This window comes from Talpa occidentalis, unplaced genomic scaffold (genome assembly GCF_014898055.3).
Source record: "Talpa occidentalis isolate TD23 unplaced genomic scaffold, MPIMG_talOcc4v2.1 talOcc4.14, whole genome shotgun sequence".
NCBI classification, from domain to species: Eukaryota; Metazoa; Chordata; class Mammalia; order Eulipotyphla; family Talpidae; genus Talpa; species Talpa occidentalis.
In genome coordinates this window covers 83,798,009-83,817,037 of record NW_023601433.1, presented here as the reverse complement: position 1 = coordinate 83,817,037, position 19,029 = coordinate 83,798,009, and positions in this window count along the sequence as shown.

Sequence of the window (19,029 nt, the reverse complement as noted above, 5' to 3'; positions counted from 1 at the left end):
GATGGTTCTTCCACCTCAGGTGAGTCTCACCCTCTGGACCTCAGTTTTCACACCTGTAAAGCCAGGTCCCACCCCCGTGAACGGGGACGGAGAGGAGGGACTCTGTGCTTAGGGTTCAGGGGTGCAGGGTCAGGCAGGGATGGGGGCAGGCCAGCCACGGAGCGGAGATGAGGAGGCACTGGCGAGGACACGGAGTCAAGAGGGGCGGCAGGCGGAGGCAGAGGGGCGAAGACAAAGGCGCAGGACTGGAGCAGGGAGGCAGATGGGAAGGAGTGGGCCCCGCGGGATGGCGGGGCGGCTGGCCGGCCACAATCACGGGCCCAGCAGTAGAGCGTGATGCCACAAGCAGAACTCCAGCTTTCGGCGGAGAATGAGACTGGGGAGCTAATGAGCTCGGGAGGTGCAAAGGACGCCTCCGTGTTAATTCCTGCTCCCTAGGAGCTGCCGGAGAAGGCAGAGGGCTGGGGCCCAGGGTGGGCAGCTGGGCCCCCACTCAGGGGCTCGACCAGCTGGTCAGCCGCCGGCTGGGGCTTCACGCCAGGCCGCGTATGCCCCGGCCAGCCTGCCCACCCGGCCACCTCGTGCCCTGTTGCCTCTGGCCTTGGGCAGGGAGAAGAGGGTCAGCCTGGGGCTCGGTCCCTGCAGCAAATATGGCAAGAGTCGTGGGCCCACCTGGAGGGCGATTCGGCCCCGTGCCTTCCTTGAGCTTGGGCTCAGACCACCGACCGTGTCTTGGTGGTTGGAGAAATAGTCGTGCCTTCACCAGTGTGCGCCCTGACCAGCTCCACCGTGACGACGGTGACCACGTGATGGTGATAATGGCAGCTTCCTGTCATCCCCCGCTCCTAGGCTCTCACGGCGCATATTGCACAGAGGGCTCTGTGTCCTGGGCACAGCTGACCGGTTGGCTGGATCATTCCTGGTGGGGGGCTGTCCTGTAATTTGTAGGATGTCGAGCTGCCTTCCTGATCTCTGCTCCCCAGACGCCAGTGACCCCCGCCCAGGTGTGACAACCGAAACGACTTCTGAGATGGCCGTTAGCCCTGCAGGTGGGAGCTGGGGGGGCCGGCAGGAGGATGCCCACCGGTTCCATCCTTCCTGTTTGGTCTGCGTGGAGACTGAGGCTCAGGTCAGGGACGCTGCTGTCTTACAGGCCTGGGGGCAGACATCGCTCTTCAACATTCCCCCACCCACACGCTAGCTGGTGACTAGCATTTCGTGTCTATTTCTTAGACGCAAAGCTCTGGATATTTTTCTGCACATACAGTTACAAAATCAGGAGCCAACTGAACACGCCGTTATGTAACTTTCCTCATTTAACAACCTGACACATACGTGGTTGGGTGAGAAAAGCGAAGTGCAGAGAGGGGTATATATAGCGTGACACCTTTGTGTAGACAAACACGCACACCCATACGTGTGGGTATATTTGTATGTGCAGAGAAACTGTCCTGCAAGTTACACCCAGTGTGCTCAGTAATCCCCACAGGGGCGCAGCCAGGAAGTGAGGAGGGGGGATTTTAAGTCTACGTTTATATTCCTGAGCTCTTTGAATTTTCACACCAACCGCCTATTTTTATTTTTAAAAGTGAATAAAATGACACGAATATCCTTCGTTGAAAGATCATGGGCACCGAGCACACACTTTTAAGTACTGCCAGATACCCCACGGCATGGGTGGAGCTGATCACTTCCTCTGGGTGAAAGGTGAGGGGCCCTCCAGACACCCCAAGCTCATGTGCTGCCCTGGACATCGTGAACTTGTGCTTGATGGACACTCCCGGGGAGGCCTGCTAGGGGTGTCCCTGGGCTTTGCCTGATTCATTTCATCCCGTCATCAACACTGAGGATGGATATTATTAGGGCTTTTATGGGGACACGGGCGTCCAGAGCCCCAGATGCTGAAGGGCACACAGGAGTTGCAAGACTTAGAGAGGTGATGAACTAAGTTCTAAACCAGAACCTTCCCTTGGGTCAAGGGAGGGAAGGAAAATGGAAGAGATGACATTGCCGTCTCTGATTCTCTAAGTGATCAAGTGCCTGAGTCGCCTGGGGATCTGGAAAGCAGACCTGACAGGGTGGGGAGGCGGAGGGAGGCAGGCGGCTGTGGGTGGTGCCCAGTGATAGGCCAGCACCCGGGGGTGACGTCCTGATCTTGACCGTGGTGGTGCTACCATTGCATAGAACAGAAGGCACAGACAAATGAGTGAAAACTGCAAGAGAAAAGTGAATCCAGTGAGATCTGTGTATGGTGTGAGGATGGATTTCCCGGCGGTGATTTGTGCACCCTGTGGCCACTGGGGGAAGCTGGGTGAAGGATACCACGGGCTCTCTCTGGATCTCTTAAGACTGCATGGGAGGGCCTCCCCGGTGGCGCAGAGGTTGAGCGCTGGGTTGCGAAGCTGCCCGCGGCCTCCGCGGTGCTGGTTCGATCCCCGGCTGCTCCCCGGCCACCGGAGGAGGGTCCCGCATGGCGCACAGACCCCTCCTGCCGCCCGCTGCTCCCCTCAGCAGTGTCCTTCGGTCCTTCTGCCTGCTCTGCTCCCCGCTCTGGCTAAATAAATAAATAAATAAAGCATGCCTCTATTAAAAAAAAAAAAGACTGCATGTGAAACTGCACGTCAGCCGACACGTATCTCAAAATAAAAAGTAAAAAAAACCCCACATTCTGATTTAGGAAGTTCTGGGGTAAACTGTGAAGCTGGTTTCACCCCTGGGTGAAACTCCCCAGGGTGCTGACCCATGAGTCTGGAACTGGACTCTCCAATATGGTGACTGAGGATCCAGAGGAGGCACCACGGCACCATGGGGCCAGTGTGGGTGTGCTGTGCGTTTGGAGTTGGCATCAGGTATCTATTGGACAGCTCTGGACTGGAGCACTGGAGGAGGAAGATATCAGAGAAGTAGTGGTCATCAGAGGTAGGAGGCATTCAGGCCTTTAGTCAATCAACAAACAGCTCCTGAACATATAATCACTGGTAGAGATGAGTCAAGCAGCCACAGACCCTGACTTCATGGAACCTATTGACCTTTAGACATCAGACCTCAAGAGTGGAATGCCTGGGTGATTGTGGGAGGTCTTGGAGGCCAGAGAGAGAGGGTTTGGAGGAGGAAGCATGGCAAGGGCAGTCAGAGCTGCGGTAATGCCCAAGCCCACTGCAGGCTGATGCAGCCAAGGGAGGAGGCTGATCCTGTCCTCTCACCCACGCATCAGGCAGAATGTTGTCTGCGCTGTCTCACTGACTGACTGCCTGGGCCACCTCACAAGGCAGGCTCTGACATCAGCCCCATCTTACAGCAAGGAGAGAGGCTCCGTGCTGTAAAGTGACTCTCCAGAGCTTGCACAGCAGAGAGCTGGTGAGCAGGGATTTGAACCCAGCTCTGCCCGACTTCAGGTCCGTGGCCAGCTGCGATGTGATGGAGGCCACACTCTCCCTTGCTGGAGGAAGGCAACTGCACGGCCTCCCATGGCGCCCCGGTGCAGGATCTTCCCCCATGCCAGCCCAGAGTCAAGGCGGGCTGCCCTGCTCCTGGCTCCCCCAGCAGCCTCAGCTGGCACCTTCCCCAGCTGGTTTTATTGGAAAATTTGATGCCCCCCATCTCCAGCCCCTCCTCTCGACCTCCCATGGATACCGGTCAGCTCTTGGAGTGGGGGCGGGTGGCCACCATCGGGGGACTGGCCCGGGTGGCCAGAGCAGACTCGGGCTGAAGTCACCTCCACCTCCTTCACCTCCTCCTCCCGATTACCTCCCCGGCCGCCCGCAGAGGTCCCCCAGCCCCCCTCAGCTTCAGCGCAATTTAATGTCTCACGAAGCTGTCCCTATTTGACAAACAGGTGATTTTGCTAATGAGGAATAAATGAGCTCCACGGGATGAGAGAGGGCCGCGGCAGCTGGCGTGAGGGCAGGATGTGCCGGGTTTATTAAAATAATATCTGGCCACATGCTCGGCGCGCAGGCTCCCGGCTGGAGGAGCGCCTCGCTTTTTTCTCTGCCACCCTCTGCTCCTCCCCAGCTCGTTCCCGTCCCCTTCCAGTTTCTGGAAGGTGCCCGCCCCACCAGGCTGGCGGGTCCTCCGGAGGGCGGGGAGCCCGAGGCTTCTCATTGGCAGATGATGGGGCTGACGGATACTGGGGGGCACGTGAGCGGGGATGTGACTGCTGTGTGACAGCGTGTTCGTGAGTGAGTTGTGACTGTGTGTGCAAAGAGGGGGAGAGTGCGTGAGAGCTGGGCAGGAGCAAGGGCAGAGAGGCAGAGGCGGGGTGGGGCACTGGAGGAGAGACAGACAACACCAGGACACGCACATGCACACGCGCACACACACGCACACACGGAGGCAGAACAGCAAGAGATAAAGACCCCCCAGAGAGAGCCAGCACGGCTGGAGAGAGAGGGGACACGGGAGGGAGAGACATCTAGACTCAGAGCCCACACGGGGGTAGAAAGGTGGAGACTAAGAATGAGGCCCCCGGAGCTGCAGGGCCCGGGAGGAAGAGGGGCTGGAGGCGGAGGAGGAAGGGAAAGCAGGCCCGAGGGCGGGCCGGGGCCTCGAGAGGGTTGGCAAGGAGCGGCTGGCGGGAGGCCGTGCTGGGAGGCTGCGTGTTCTGGACGCGCGTCCTCCCTCTCTGGGCCTCGGTGTCCCCCCTGCGTGGCGGGGCGTGGGATTGACGCCTTGTGCTGTCCTCCCGGGCTGCTGCTGCATGAGACAGGGCTGGGGCGGCACAGAGGGGATGAAGATGTCACCCCAATGTCCGGCTGCAGCCTGGCCGTGGCTCTCTGCCTGCAAGAAGGGGGTGGGCTGAGGGCCTCAGCAGGGCAGCAGCGGGGTTTAAGGAGGAAGGGGGCACTGGGAGCTGGGATTGGTGGGGGTCTGGGAAACAGGGGGTGGTGCGTGTCCTGCCCTGCCCATCCTCGCTTTGCTGATGAAGTTCCCTCTGCCGGTTCCTGCTGCGGGGTCACCTCCTCCTTCCTGCCTGGGCTCCCCGCCGCCTCCCCGGGCATCCTCAGGTCCAGCTCCCTGCAGCTTCTCTCTGCAGCTGGCCGTCATCTCCCATCCCTCCCTCCCTGAACCTGGGGGCAATCCGGAGGGCCTCCCAGAGGGGGTGAGGCCTGGAAGGCAGTCTCAAGAGAGATCCTGGCTCCCAAGCTTCAGTCAAGCACCATCTTTGGGGCCTGGACCTCCCCTGCCAGGTGGCTCCACATGCTCCACGCTGCTCTGAGAGTCAACTTGCCTTTGTCCTTAAAGAAGGAGTTGAGAGAGGAACCGTGTGCCTCCGAGTGGACTCCGAGTGGCGAGGGGGGATCCTCGGGAATACATTCTCAGAAATTTATTTTCTGGTGTGACTCTCGGGCATGAAAACATGGCCTTAAAGGCACAGAAAAGGAGGTGGGAGCCCTGGGTCCTCAGATGGGGGTCTGGGCCAAGGTGGGGAGGGGGCAGGGTGCGGGGGGAGAGGACTGGAGAGGGGCCTGGAATGTCAGAACGGGGGGCTCCGGAGGATCCGGAAGGGTGGGCTGGGGGGTGGGTCTCCTGCGGGCCACGCTGCCGCGCCTGCCGGGACACCTGTCAGTCCTCTGCACCCACTGTCACTGCCGTCACCACGCTCCCTCTGTCCCTGTCGCGTCCTCTGCCCCTTCCCTTTCAAGCGCCCCTTTCATTCTGTCTGTCTTTGTAACTCTCTGTCATCCCCCCTGGGTTTAGCTGCATGTGAGCCTCCCCCGCAACTAGACAGCCCTGTTTCTTCCCCCAGCCTCCCACCCCCCACTCTCCCCGGCTCCCGCCCTCACCTAGCTCTCCCCAGCATCTCTCCCTCTGCCGGTCTCTCTGCCTCTCAGCCTACATCTCTTTCTTCTCCTTCCTGGCCTGTAAGACAAGGGTGTCTCACCTCCCTCAGGGGCTCTGTGCCCCCAGCACACACTTGCTCACACATGCACCCCAGGCCCCAGCCGCACATGCTGTACCCTCAGCTCATGGCTTCCCACCATAGCCAGCCCCCCAGGAGCCCACCCTGGAGCATGGGAGGAGGGGACTCTGGGCACAGCACACAGTAGGCCTACAGGAAGGGTGTGAGGCATCAATTCTCTGGCTCTTTGCTGCTCCTGTGTGGATTCAGCCCCAAGGAAGGCCCCCTCCCCCAGAGGCGGAGGGGAGACAGACACGCCCACCAGCCCCCCTCACCCTTTCTTGACAGTTTCCCTGTCTTGGGCCGTCTTCCTTCCCATCCATCATTTCCTCTTTTCCGCTCCCTTCTCAGTCCCATCACTCTTGCTCAGGCGAGCCTCCTCGGGTGCCCTCCCCCCACCTCCACTGCCCCCACAGCAAACAGTGCCCCCAGCCCCAGCAGCATTCATCAGCCATGGGGAGGGATTGCTCTGCAGACCTGGGCTTGGAGGTGATGCCGGCTCATGCTTAGAGGCAGTTAACAGCCCAGGAGCCTCACAAATGCACCCCCATCACCTGACACCCCCCACCCCAGCCTCTAGGCTGTGGGAGTTGGGGACAGGTTGCAGAATTTTCTTGGGACTTTTGCTCACAAATGAGGACCCAATACTAGCCTTGAAGAATGATGCTCAAAGTTATACTGCGATACAATATTGCAAACATTTATCCATGTTTACATCCTTAAAAAGCAATTTCTGAAACTGGAACAGAGAATGATCCAAACCACAACACCACCCAACAAAATGAAGCACCCATGCGTGGCAAACAGACTAGATAGAAATAAGCTGGAATATTAATAGTGGTTGTCTCCGAGTGGTGGGGCTCTGGGGAAAACATATATTTTTCTCCTTTTTGTTAGTTTCCGAATGTTTCTTAATGAGCACCTTAAAATTAATTCATTGTTTTCAAATGGCTCTGTTTTGTCCATACATCTGTATATACATTGAACGGATGGTCCACAGTGCTACTTGCAAAGTATTTTATTTTCATGTTAAAATTTTATTTGTTTTTCCAGTAGGTAATAAATTCATATGGTTTATAATTCAAAAGGTACCAAAATAGGTGTAAAGTGAAACTGCTACTTCTGCCCCACCATCCCCAGCCACCTGGCTCCCCTTCCTGGAGAGAAAAGGTATTCTTGATCACGCTTGCCAGTGTCTAGACTTTAGGAATTCAGAACAGCCATATGCATTAAAGGAAAGAGAGGCTTTCTTTGGAATCACCTGCTTCTCCTTCCCAATCAGGAATAAGTCTGCACCAAAGTTTGGAATTTCCCCAGCCTGGGCAGGTGGTCTCTTTGACGCTAGAAAAGAAGATTCTAGAATTCTTCCTGCTCCCCAGCTGTCTTGCTGACCAAGACTCAAAGACCCCTTTTTCCTTGTGAAGCACTATTATTCCCAATGAGAAAAACAATGCCTGATGAAAACATGATGGGAACATATACTCTAGAACATCCCCCATAATCTCACTCTTAGACATAGCCAATGGGAGAGCATTTGGCTAATATTTGGGCAGCTTTTCCCTTTTTTAGGCCTAAATTTATGCCTAAATATTTATCACTTCATTTATCTGCCCATCTCAGTACAGAGAGGGATTCTGTATCAGGAGGGTCCATATCTGATGGTTCTCTGATGTCCCTTGTTTTGGGGGAGGTCTATCTGAATGATGTCAGCCAAGCTAGGTGAGCCAAGGTACTGGATGCCTTGCCTGGAGAGGAGATTTAGAGGTGCCCAGATGGAGCACTACCTTCCTGCCAAGTAAGGAACACTGATTTTGCTGGAAATGATGAAGAATGACCATGGTCTAATCCAGCACCTGTGGTCCAGGCTTATGCTGGCTCAGTTTTATCTGGAAAGGGCCTGAGAAGCCCATGTGCTCATCTCCCTGGAACCTTTCATAGGCTCGCAGGCTGCCAGAGCTGGCCAGTACCATGGAAATCCCAAAGTGAAGTTGACCTTGGAGCCAAGATCTAGTCATAGCTTTGTGTGACCCATAACAAATCCTACCCCCCATCTGTAGAACAAGATGGAAAAGTGGATGTTAGCATTGAACGAGCACTTAGTAGATGCCAGGTGCTGTGTCAAGTCCTTTACGTTTGATGATCTCATTGTACTTTTATAGCAACCTTAGGAGGTAGGTACTGTTGTTATCCTCATTCTATAGAAGAGGAACCAAGAGTCAAAGATGAGGTACTTTTCCCGAATTCACCCGAATGCTAAATGCAGGAGCCAGGATTTGAACTCAGGGTTGTCTAAGTCCAGGGTCAGAGTGCTTGGCCTAAGGACACAATGGCATAAAATTCCATGTCTTATGCTGAATTCAACCCTGGACAACCACTGGTGGGACTGGGATATGAGTGTGATGACAGTGGACTTGGATTTGACTTTTTCTGCCTTTGTGTTCCTTGTATTCATTATGTTTTTCTAATTCTTGGAGACCAGGGCTTAGATCTTACTCATTCTTGCATCTCTAGCACCTTGCGCATTGCCCTGCACGCAGAAGCTCTCAAGAAATATTTGCTGAATGACCATAAATGGAGGCCATCCATCAAGCATCTTCTGTACTTCTATTAGTTACTGTCCTACATGCTAGGGATTACATGAGTAATGATGGAAGTATTACTTCCATCATGTGCTGGGGAGATTGCTAAATTTATGTACAAATGCACATATAATATCTTCCTGATTAGTGTACATCTTTAAACAACCCTAATATGTGCTCAATTTTTATATAAGGAAAGACCTCAGAAAGGTCAAGAACTTGCCTAAGAGCACACAGCTCTAAACATGGATCTGTCAAGCATCAAAGTGCTCTTTGTCACTAAGCCATATTCTTCCTCCCATAGTCTCTGGTCTCAAGATGTTCATTTCTTAGTTTAGCAGACAGGATAAAATCAAAGGTAGGAGACTTTGGTGAACTAGAGAATGAATGAATGAATGATACAAGTTGTGTGAGCTTGGAAGATAGAGCGCCTATTTGTGGTTGTGGAATAAGAAAGGTTTTATATGAACAGTGGCACTTGCCTTGGGAATTGGGATATAAGTAGAATTTGTACCTGCAGAAACTGCAAAGAAGGAGATCACGGTGGGGTAAAGGAGATAAAGGTTGTGAATTGCAGAGCAGGGCCAAGGGATGGATATAAATTTTCTTTGCCCCTCCTCTGCGTGTGGGATGTAAAGGCAGAGAGAGAAGAGAGAAGGAAATAATAATGATTTACAAATATGTGTTGTCAATTGAAATAGATTGCCCATTGCTCCCTTTGAATTTTTTCGGTAGTCATATCACATATTTGTAATGATAAGTTTGTTCCTTTCCAAACATTATACATCAATTTTTTCTTGTCTTATTGCATTGGTTCATGCCGGAAGCACAAGGCTGAATAACAGCGAAGGTTTTGGGTAACACTGTCTCAGTCCTGAATTTAAATAGAAATGTTTTAAAAATTCCAACACTACATACGTTGTTTCACAAAAGTTTATTGGGAATGGAAGTTGAAATCCATTATGTGATTGAGTCTTTTCTGGATTCTTTTGATCTCACTGGCTTCCCAGACCCCACATACTTGCTTAGCATCAATCACCATTTCAGCAAACTAACTCCATGCAATTCTGGTGCCCAAGGTCTATCAGCTACAAGCCCAGCGCTGGACTTAGGGGAGACACCACACTACAGACTACGGCTTCTCAAGCAGCTGCCAGTGGGCTTGCATAATGCAACTTGGATGCAGGCAGTATAAGGCGACAGTGAGGAAAGGGGGAAAGGAAAATGGGGGGAAGGGTACTTTTACCAGTGGGAGTCAAGCTAAGGGGGTAGCCAGGCTGATAAACACCCCTTCCCTCCTCTGATGGACCGCTTGGAGGCATGGCCATCTGCGGTTCCCTGCAGGGCGAAGCATCCACACTGGTCAACCGACCTGCTGTGCTTCTCCAAGAAGCAGCAAACGGTAGGTACAGCGATATATCACCTGCCTCCTTCCCATCCTCTCCTGCCTCCTTCCCCCTTCCCTCACTCTCACTGTCCTGCGATGGCACCTTTTAACGAGTTCCCGTTTTCTGGAGCCTGGGCGAGGGCATATGCCTCTGCAGCATTTGGTGAGTTAGCCGTGCCATCTCCCCCTAGTCTGAAGATAGAGCGTGTAACACTCCCGCCTTGGTCTAAAGTGAGCTTGTAGCCCTAGCAAGGGATATACTAGGAAGCGGGTCTTTCTGCAGGCGTGTGAGGGTCTGCACCCCAGGCCGCTGTGCTCCTCTAGCGCGGCAAAGTCCGGCTCGTAGGTAACACGGCTTCTTGCTGTGGGGTCCCGTGAAGCCCCCTCGCTCAGCTTCCAGCCGTGTTTCTGCTCCGCAGATGGAGTCAGGCAGGCTGGCAGGTGAAGATGACGGAGGTGCGGTCAGCAGTTCTGAGGAGGGCTGGGCGGGGGGCGAGAGTGCAGAGAGGGAGGTAATTAGGAACCAGGCAGTATCACAAATCTCCCAGCCGCGCTGACACCCGGGCAGAGTGATCACACACTTGGAGTCAGCCCAGACAGGTGTGAAAGCCCTTCAGTCCGTCTCTAGGAGGAAAGAGGAAGGGGGAAGGCCTGGGCTGGGCAACCACGTGTCAGCCCCACTCCCAGCTCTCCCACCACCACAGCCAAGAGGTCATCCTCACACTCCTCCGTGCTCCCCGCCTTCACTGGGATGCTGAGACGTGGGGGTGGGGGAGGTCAGCACAGATCCCTGCAAGACAAGGAGAAGGTCTGGGAGGAGGTTCCCTGGAGATGTAGGGTAAGGAGAGACTCCATCATGGCCTGTAATCAAGGCTTGGTCGATTTTAGCAAGCTCGCAGCCAACTCCAGCTTCCTCTCATCAGAAGTGGCCATGCCCGGCCCTGCGCTGGAATAACCAGCCTCCCAGGAAAGCAGAAATTAACACAGGTTGAGAGGCGCCCAGGAAGAGACCAGCGTCAGTGCTCCCAAGCCTGCCATTTGCTAGATGAAGAAATGGGGGTTCAGGGAGGCTGGGGATGACAGCTGGCCCTTGGGGAGATCCAGGCTTCCATCACATCATCTCCCCACTCCTGGGAGAAAGAAGAAGCTCTCTCTGCGGGACAGGTTCTGAGAGGGGCAGGGGATTTCAGGGGCAGGGAGGTAAGTAAATTGCCCTTGATCCCAAAAGGATAAACAGGAATATAATCTCCCTTACCACCCCCACCAGCCCCACTGCGGGGAGAATGCCTGAAAGAGAAATGATTGGGGGTCAGCGACTTTGGCTCCAAGGAATTGCAGAACTAATGGTTCTTTCTCTTCTTTCTCTGGCTGCAGAGATTCCACACTGGGAGGGTGGGGGGCGGAAGCAACCTCGGGACCCTGAGGGGGTTGCAGGCTGGACTGTCATCCCTTCTCCTGCCTGCCTCCTCTGGAGTGGGTGTTGGCTATCGGTTAGGGTGGGGCACTGGGCAGGTGGGGTCAGCACATAGCAAGTCCCCATAGTCCAGTGAAGGAATTGCACCGAGGAGCTGCAGGGAGAACCCCGCTCCCCAGCCCCTCTGACCTCTGCTTCCAGAACATAGCAGAGAATCTCCTCACACAGGGCCTCCACTCCTCTCCTCTGCTCCCCTCTTAACTTTATATGTTTGCTCAGCTGCCTGATTTTCAGCATCAAGTTCTCAGAGCAAATGTCCCCTCCTCAGAGAGGACTGCCCTCGCCAAAGCAGCCTAGATTACCCTCTTTTCCCCCACAGCATTTATTGCGAAACTCCACAAACAAGTTAACAAATGAGTAAGTGCGATTATTTTTGTCTCCTCTGCCTGCTTCCCTTGCATTTAGGCAGCAGATTCCACAGGAGCCAGGACCACGGCTGTCCTGATCTCTACCAAGGACATGGCCGACACATTGTAGGTGCTCAACAAAATGTTTGTTGAATACACGACTAACTGAATTAATGCATGGGGAGGCACATGGGCTCTGGAGCCAGGCAGAACCTGGTGCCAACTCCAGCTCTGCTACTTAATAGCTGCATGATCTTGGGGCCTCCCTGATGGTCGGGGGGTGGGGGGGGGCGGTTAAGTCTCAGTGTTATCACCCATACGGCTTGAGTTTGATCCCCGGCCAGGGAACTGACCCATGTGGTGCAGCAGACCTCTCCTGTCTCGCCCGCTGCTCCCCTCAGCAGTGTATTTCAGTAGATCGGCCTGTTCTGCTCCCCACTCTCTCTGGTGAATCCTCTCACTCCCACCTCTGTCCTACACCCCAGCTCTTGTATGCATAAATAAATAAAATAAATCTTTACAAACAAACAAACAAACAAACAAAAATAGCTGCATGATCTTGGGCAAGTTATTTGATTTCTGTGCCCAGTTTCCCCATTTGTAAAATGGGGGTGACAGCAATACCTACTTCATGAGTTGCGGTGGGCGTTCCGCATCTCCCTATGCTGCAGTTAGCGCTGGCAACTACCTTACAAAGAAGCAAAGTGGAACCCAGGGCAAGTGGTTGTCCCGAGTCACAGATAGCATCTGTGGCAGGTAGAAGTGGCAACTTGGATATTCTGACTCCTGGGGTTCCTTCCTTGAGAATTTGGGACCCGGCTCAGTGGTCATAGGCTGCTGTTTTAGGGCCTGAGCAAATACAGGCATGAAGCGATGTAAAAACGAAGCCAGAGTCTCAGGGAAAAGGAAGGCCTCTCCCCTCCTCCTCCCTGACTCTCCCTCCACTCGCCCCTCGGCCCAGGTGTGCTGGCCTAAGAATGGCCACTCAGGTGGCCTCCCTGGCTTTGGGCATTCCCAGTAGGTGGGGGACAGCTCAGGATAGATTCTTAGCAGGTGAAAAATCCAGCTCCAGCCCCCCACTAAGCCCCAGAGAGAAAGGAATTCCCTGCAGGCTCTTCCCTAATCCCCCAGTGGATCCCTCCCCCACTTACCTCTCTTAGGTCTCCCGGAACAAAGGGCCCTTTGCGCCTATCCTCAGGGGTGGCCACATTCCACATAACTTGGCTTAGAATATTAGGGGCTGGAGGGGAGACAGCAGTTTTTTGGGGGGAAGGGGACAGTTGGGCAACCTCATTAGCCTCAGTTTCCCCCTTTGAGAAATGGGTAACACACATTGCTGAAGGGTGAGTGGGCAAAATGGCATCGCCAGTGTGGGTGGAGTTGATCCAGCTCCTCACTTTCCCACCTCAGGAAGCATTTCCTGAGAATGTGTTGTGTGCTGTGCTCCCTGCTAAGGACAGAAAATCCAGAGGTGAACAAAAAGCTGGTTCTGTATCTTGGGCAGCCCATGGGTGGAGGTGGGAGGAGACCCAGTCACACAGATGGCCAGAATCCGGCATCAGGAGGCGGATGGAGGATTGAAAACCTCTTTGGCTCAATTTCACTTGTCTAATTAAAGACCCGCTAGGATGGGGGAGAAAGCAACTTGGGAAGGCTTCCTGGAGGAGCAGGTGTGAGTGAGAGAATTGGGCTATAAAGAGTAAGTGGGATTTGGGGAAGCAGAGGTGCTGGGGAGGGGTCTTTTGGAAGAGAGGTCAGGGTTTGAGGAAGGGCCCTGCAGCCTGGCTGGCCCAGTGATGGGAGTGGGGTGGTGACGGGCCTGGGAGAGCGTCCACCTATTGATATTGGGGCACGGGTGGTTGGAGGAGTATTTCACTTGCCAAAGAGCCTTCACTTCATTATTTCACCTTTTCCAACCTAACCCACTGGGTTAGGAAAGATAGAAGAAAGAGGACGCAGTGATGCTCGTCCCAGCTCTGCCTGCCCGTCGTAAAGTGTGCACTTGGGAAAGATCTCAAGGCCCCAGTGCTGGAAAATGCCCTGGAGGATGACAGCTTCCTATTTTGCTCTTGCCTGCATGTTTTCACTTTGCCATCAAACAGCTGCCTCTTAATGTCACCACTAGAACCATACTTATGTCCCTGTGAGTTTCCACCATTGAACTCACCACCTACCCATCTACCCCTTTGTCCAGCAACCTATTTATTCACCATTCATGTATTTCATCTATGCATTCACCCTCGTGTCCACCCCCCACCCATCCACACCATCCACTCCCGCATGCCTCTACCTCACCACTCACCACCCTATTCGTCCGCACACCCAGCTATCCACCTTCTATCTACCCATCCATCAATATCTTCATCTATCGGGCCTCTCTGGTGGTGCACAGGGTTAAGTACCGTGCTGTGAAGCGATCCACAGCCTCTGCAGCATGAGTTCAATCTCTGGCCGGCCAGGGAGCAACCCACATGGCGAGGCAGACCTCTCCTGACTTGCCCGCTGCTCCCCTCAGCAGTGTATTTTGTCAGTCTGCCTGTTCTGCTCCCCACTCTGTCTCTGGTGAATCCTCTCACCCCCCGCATCTCTGGCTTGTACCCCAGCTCTAGTATACATAAATAAAATAAATCTTTAAAAAAAACTTCATCCATCGATGCCCCTGTCCATCCATTTATCAAACTTCTGTACATCCACCACAAACCACCTACACACACTCCCGTCTGCCCAAACACCCCCCCTCCTCTCCATCCACTCATCACCTCCATTATCTCCCTTCATTCAGCCACTTATAGACCAATGCCCATCAGCACACTGGCCCCCCGCATACCCACTCGCCGTACAGTCACATGATGACCCCACCTCCACCTACTCATTCATTTATCCACCCACTCACCCGTATTCACACTCCTCTATGCATCCACCACCATCACGACCTGTCTTTTCACTTACTCATTTTTCCACCTGTCCACACACCCATCCAATGAGCAGTCAACACTAGCCTATCCGCCCACCCACCCATCTATTTGACCCGTCACATCCATCCCAATACTCAACTGAGACCTGCCCACCTTTCACCCATGCTTCATTCCTGGGCAGCTTCCAGGTGGCATCCAAGTGGGTGTAATAAAGCTATTGCTCCCGACTGGCAGGGCTCACACTGGGCGGTGCCAGGACCTGCCCCAGCAGAGCTGGTGGGAGCAGGAGGTGGAGGTGGGGTGGGTCTTGCATCTCTTGCAGGTGTAAGGATGGTCTGTGTGCTCCTTTTTCCAGGCCCAGGGGTAAGAATTTTGGGGCTGGAAGGAAACAGGAGAGAGGGAGACAGAAACCTGGGGACAGGTATGGGGATGGGGAGAGACAGACAGAGAGAGACAGACAGACAGGTGACTGGTGAGCAAAGAGAGAAACAGAAACAGAAGCTGACATTGAGCTTGGAAGGGGAATAGGGGGGAAATGGAGAGTCAAAGTGGGGGGCCTCGGAGGAGACCTAAAGAGCGCCTGTCACCTCTCACTTAGGGGGCGCGAGAGGGGGAAGAAGCGTGGGAAAGCGCAGGCGGGCGGGGCGGGGGCGGGAGTCCTGGCTCTCACCCTCGCCCTCCCCCGGGAACTCCCCTCAAGTCCAGGCGGCCGGAGGCGTCCCCTGCGCCCCGGGGAGCGACCCGCACCCGCCCTGGCTGGAGGGCGCGGCGCTGGGGGCGCGCGGGCACCGCGGCTGCTCGCGTTCCCCGCGGCCCATCAAGGAGGCGATCGCGCGGCCCGGGGGCGGGGGCGTCTCTGGAAATCACCTTTTAATGTCTTAATTACACTGTCCTCACCTGCAGCTCCACCCGCCTCCGAGAGGTGCGCGCAGAAGCGATTCTCCCGAGCCCCTCTCCCGGGCCAGAAAGCAGGGCGCCCACAGCCGGCGAGCGAGCGCGGGGTCCCCCGCGCCTCCCCTCCAGCGCACCGGCTGTCTTTACCTCCCTCCGCACCCCCAGGGGCGACGGCAAGGCCCCCCTCTCCGCCGCCCCCTCCCACGGCTTCGTCTTGCGGCCTCCAGACCCCGAGACTGTACCCCTGTGCCAGGGCACTGAGCTCCAGCCTGGGGTCCGCCGGGCGCCCTCTGCGTGACCCTGAAGGGGAGCCTCCACCTCCAGAACCCCACTTTTCCCTTTCGAACGTGGGAATAAAAATAGCGCCCATTTGGCTGGATTGGGGGCTTGAAGGAGGTACGTCTTGTAAAGCGCTCAGTCCCAAAGCGACTCTGAAAATATGTGTTCTTGTTGGCTCAGTCCTGAGTGACTATTTACCCGGCACCTTACGCGGGGTGGCCCCTGTGGGTACACAGGGGCCCAAAGCAGTGTCTTCTGCCCTGGAGGGAGCGATGGTTGTGATTAAAGCTGATGATGATGATGAGCCCTCCCTGGTGGCCCAGGGGTTAAGTCTCAGCACTACCACCAGTTCCATCCCCAGCCAGGGAGCTACCCACATGGTGCAGCAGACCTCTCCTGTCTCCCCTGCAGCTCCCCTCAGCAGTGCATTTCAGTAATCCCACCTGTTCTGCTCCCCGCTCTGTCTCTGGTGAGTCCTCTCACCCCCGTACCTCTGGCCTGCACCCCAGCTCTTGTATGCATAAATAAATAAAATCTTTTAGAAAAATAAGATGATGATAATGTCATTCTCCTACACTCAATGGATCCCAGGATTTGTGAAACCCTTTGTGGGCACTGCAGATGGTCACGTGGGGAGACAAGGTGTTGGGGGAGAGGCAGATGGGGTTCAGGCAGGTGTGCCAGGTGGGCGGGGCCTGGATCCACAGCAAGGGCAGGAGCACCTGGCTTTCTGGTTCCCAGGCAGTGGTTGGTCTAAGCCACACCACCAGGCAGAGGCTGGGTGTGCCTTTTCTGTGCCTTCTCCTCCCAGAGCTCAGTGGTTAAATATACACTTATTATTTATGATCTAACAGTTCCCCTCCTAGGGATTTGCTAAAAGAAATGAAACTAGCTTACATAAAGACCTGCGCTTTGACTTTTATCATGGTTTTGCTCCTAACAGCTCTAAGCCAGAAAGAGCTCCAGCGTCTATCAGTGAGTGGACACCAAATTGTGGTATGTCCACGACGGAATACTATTCAGTAATAAAAAGGAATGAACTGCTGATAGACACAACGTAGACAAATCTGAAACATAAAAGTCAGAAGTGTAGGGCTCCTTACTGTATGTATAATTCTGCTGGTGTGAAATTCTAGAGGAAGAAAACCCGAAGCCAGAAAGCAGATCCTGCGCTGCTTAGGGCCAGCGTCACGGAGGGGAGATGGAATGAGCCTGAAGAGGCAGTTTTCCGGGGGAAAGAAATCTTCTATGTCACTACTAGTGTGGTTGTGTGGAGCTTGTCAAAACACACTGCCTGGTCCGCCTAGAAGTGGTGAGTTTTATTGTATGTAAATGATATCTCAACAAAGCAGATGGGGGCATTTTTCTGACCCCATCATTCCACTTTTAAGATGACATCCTACAGAAATATTCAGAATGTGCACAAGGAATGATCTGTAAGGATGGATTTCAAAGGCTTGTTTATTATGGTGAAAAATGATATACCAACCAAAAATGATATACCAAGATGTCCAATTGGAGGGGCTGGATGGAATAAATGGTAGGATGTGTATAAGATGGATCGCTGTGCAAAAGACTGAAATAATTTAGTGGCATGGGAAATACTCATGATAAAATGTCTACAGAGAGACAAAGGATGGGGTCTGGGGTTGGGGGCCAAAGGGCTGAGCTGTCGAAACCTCAAGTTTCTCATCTCTACACTGGAGATGCCATGGCCTACAGTACCCTCCTGTAGAGCTGGTTGTGAGGATTAAATAAAATAACACAAGTATAATTCTTACCATCTCACATAGGACAAACTCATGAAAAGTACTAGGTAAGATTATCTGCTATTACCGACATCTATAGTTCCCTGAGACAGTTGTGTTTAAAAGTCCTTGTAAAACACAAAACAGAACTAGACATATTAATAGTGGTCCTCTCTGGGTTATGGGAATGCAACTTAAATTCTTTCTTTCCTTTTACTTTTCTTTATTTTCTAGTTGTCCTTTACTGAGGACACACTACTTGTAGAAATAAACAACACACCTTGTAAAGAAGACTTTCTTTTGCCTTCGTGAAACTCAACAAACATGTAAGCTTCATTCGAGACACAGTGTGGGGTAGAGATGGGAGAAATACAGACAGAAGGCAAAAAATATGATTCTTGCTTTTGATACCTTTGCTAGTTTTTACTTGGGAATATACATCGTAAAACCTAGAAACAAAGAGTTTTAATTCAAAACAAAGGGTAAGAGATTGGATTTGCAGAGCTGTGAATAGTAGGACAGACAAAGGCGGGAGGGGGAGGTGAGTGGGTGTTGCTGGGAGGAGTGGGGAGGCTTCGCAGAGCATGAATGCTGAGCTTAGCAGAGGGGAGCACTCTCGTAGTGGAGGGAGGAGCATGCAGACCATCCTTCAAGGATGACGAGTTGACTGCTGAGGCTTCGTAGGGGTGTGATGATGGAGCATGGTGGAGAGAAAAGACTGGAAAGGCAGAAGCATGCCCAAGAAATGTCTTTGTTCGTGATTTTAGAGCAGTTCCTATGTGCCAGGCACTACTTTACATGGATTAAGACACTGAGAATCATGAAACCCCCAAGGAGACATTACTTTAAGCCCCTTTGTGCAAGGAGGAAAGGAAAATCATAGAAATGTCAGAAGATTTGGTTAAAGTCTCTATAGCTGGCAGGTGGTGGAGCTGGGACTTGACCCTGACAGCCTGGCTTCAGAGTCCTCATTCCTTGGCACAACTCGACTCTGTGAACACTTTGGAGATTTTCTCTTTGCAGTAGGAAGTCATAGATGGTTTCAACAGAGAATTAAAGGGTGACTTCAGTCAAATGAGAAGGCTGTCTGCACATCAGAATAATTGCCTTCCCTTTCCTTCCCATTCCAAAAGATTTTCAGGGAGAAATCAAAGGTCATCTAATAGCCAGAGACTAGTAGACTTGAACCTCACCCTTCAACCCTGACTCTTCAGAAGAAGCAAAACAATTCCATTCTCTGCTGCAGACGTCTGGTCTTAATAAAGATAGAGCTGGGGGAGAGAGAGGGAGGAGTTTCTAATTGGGGAAAAAACCCTGAAATTTTATCTCAGCCCTCAGTAGAGATCAGTCATGCCAAAATATCTGTATTATTGATAACAATAACGATGGTGATTATTATATTTTATTTTTCAATTGTGGTAATTATTGTACATTAAATCATTAGCATTCATTATTCCTACAATGTGTAATTAGGACAATGGTGGATAGATTGCTCTTGACTGTA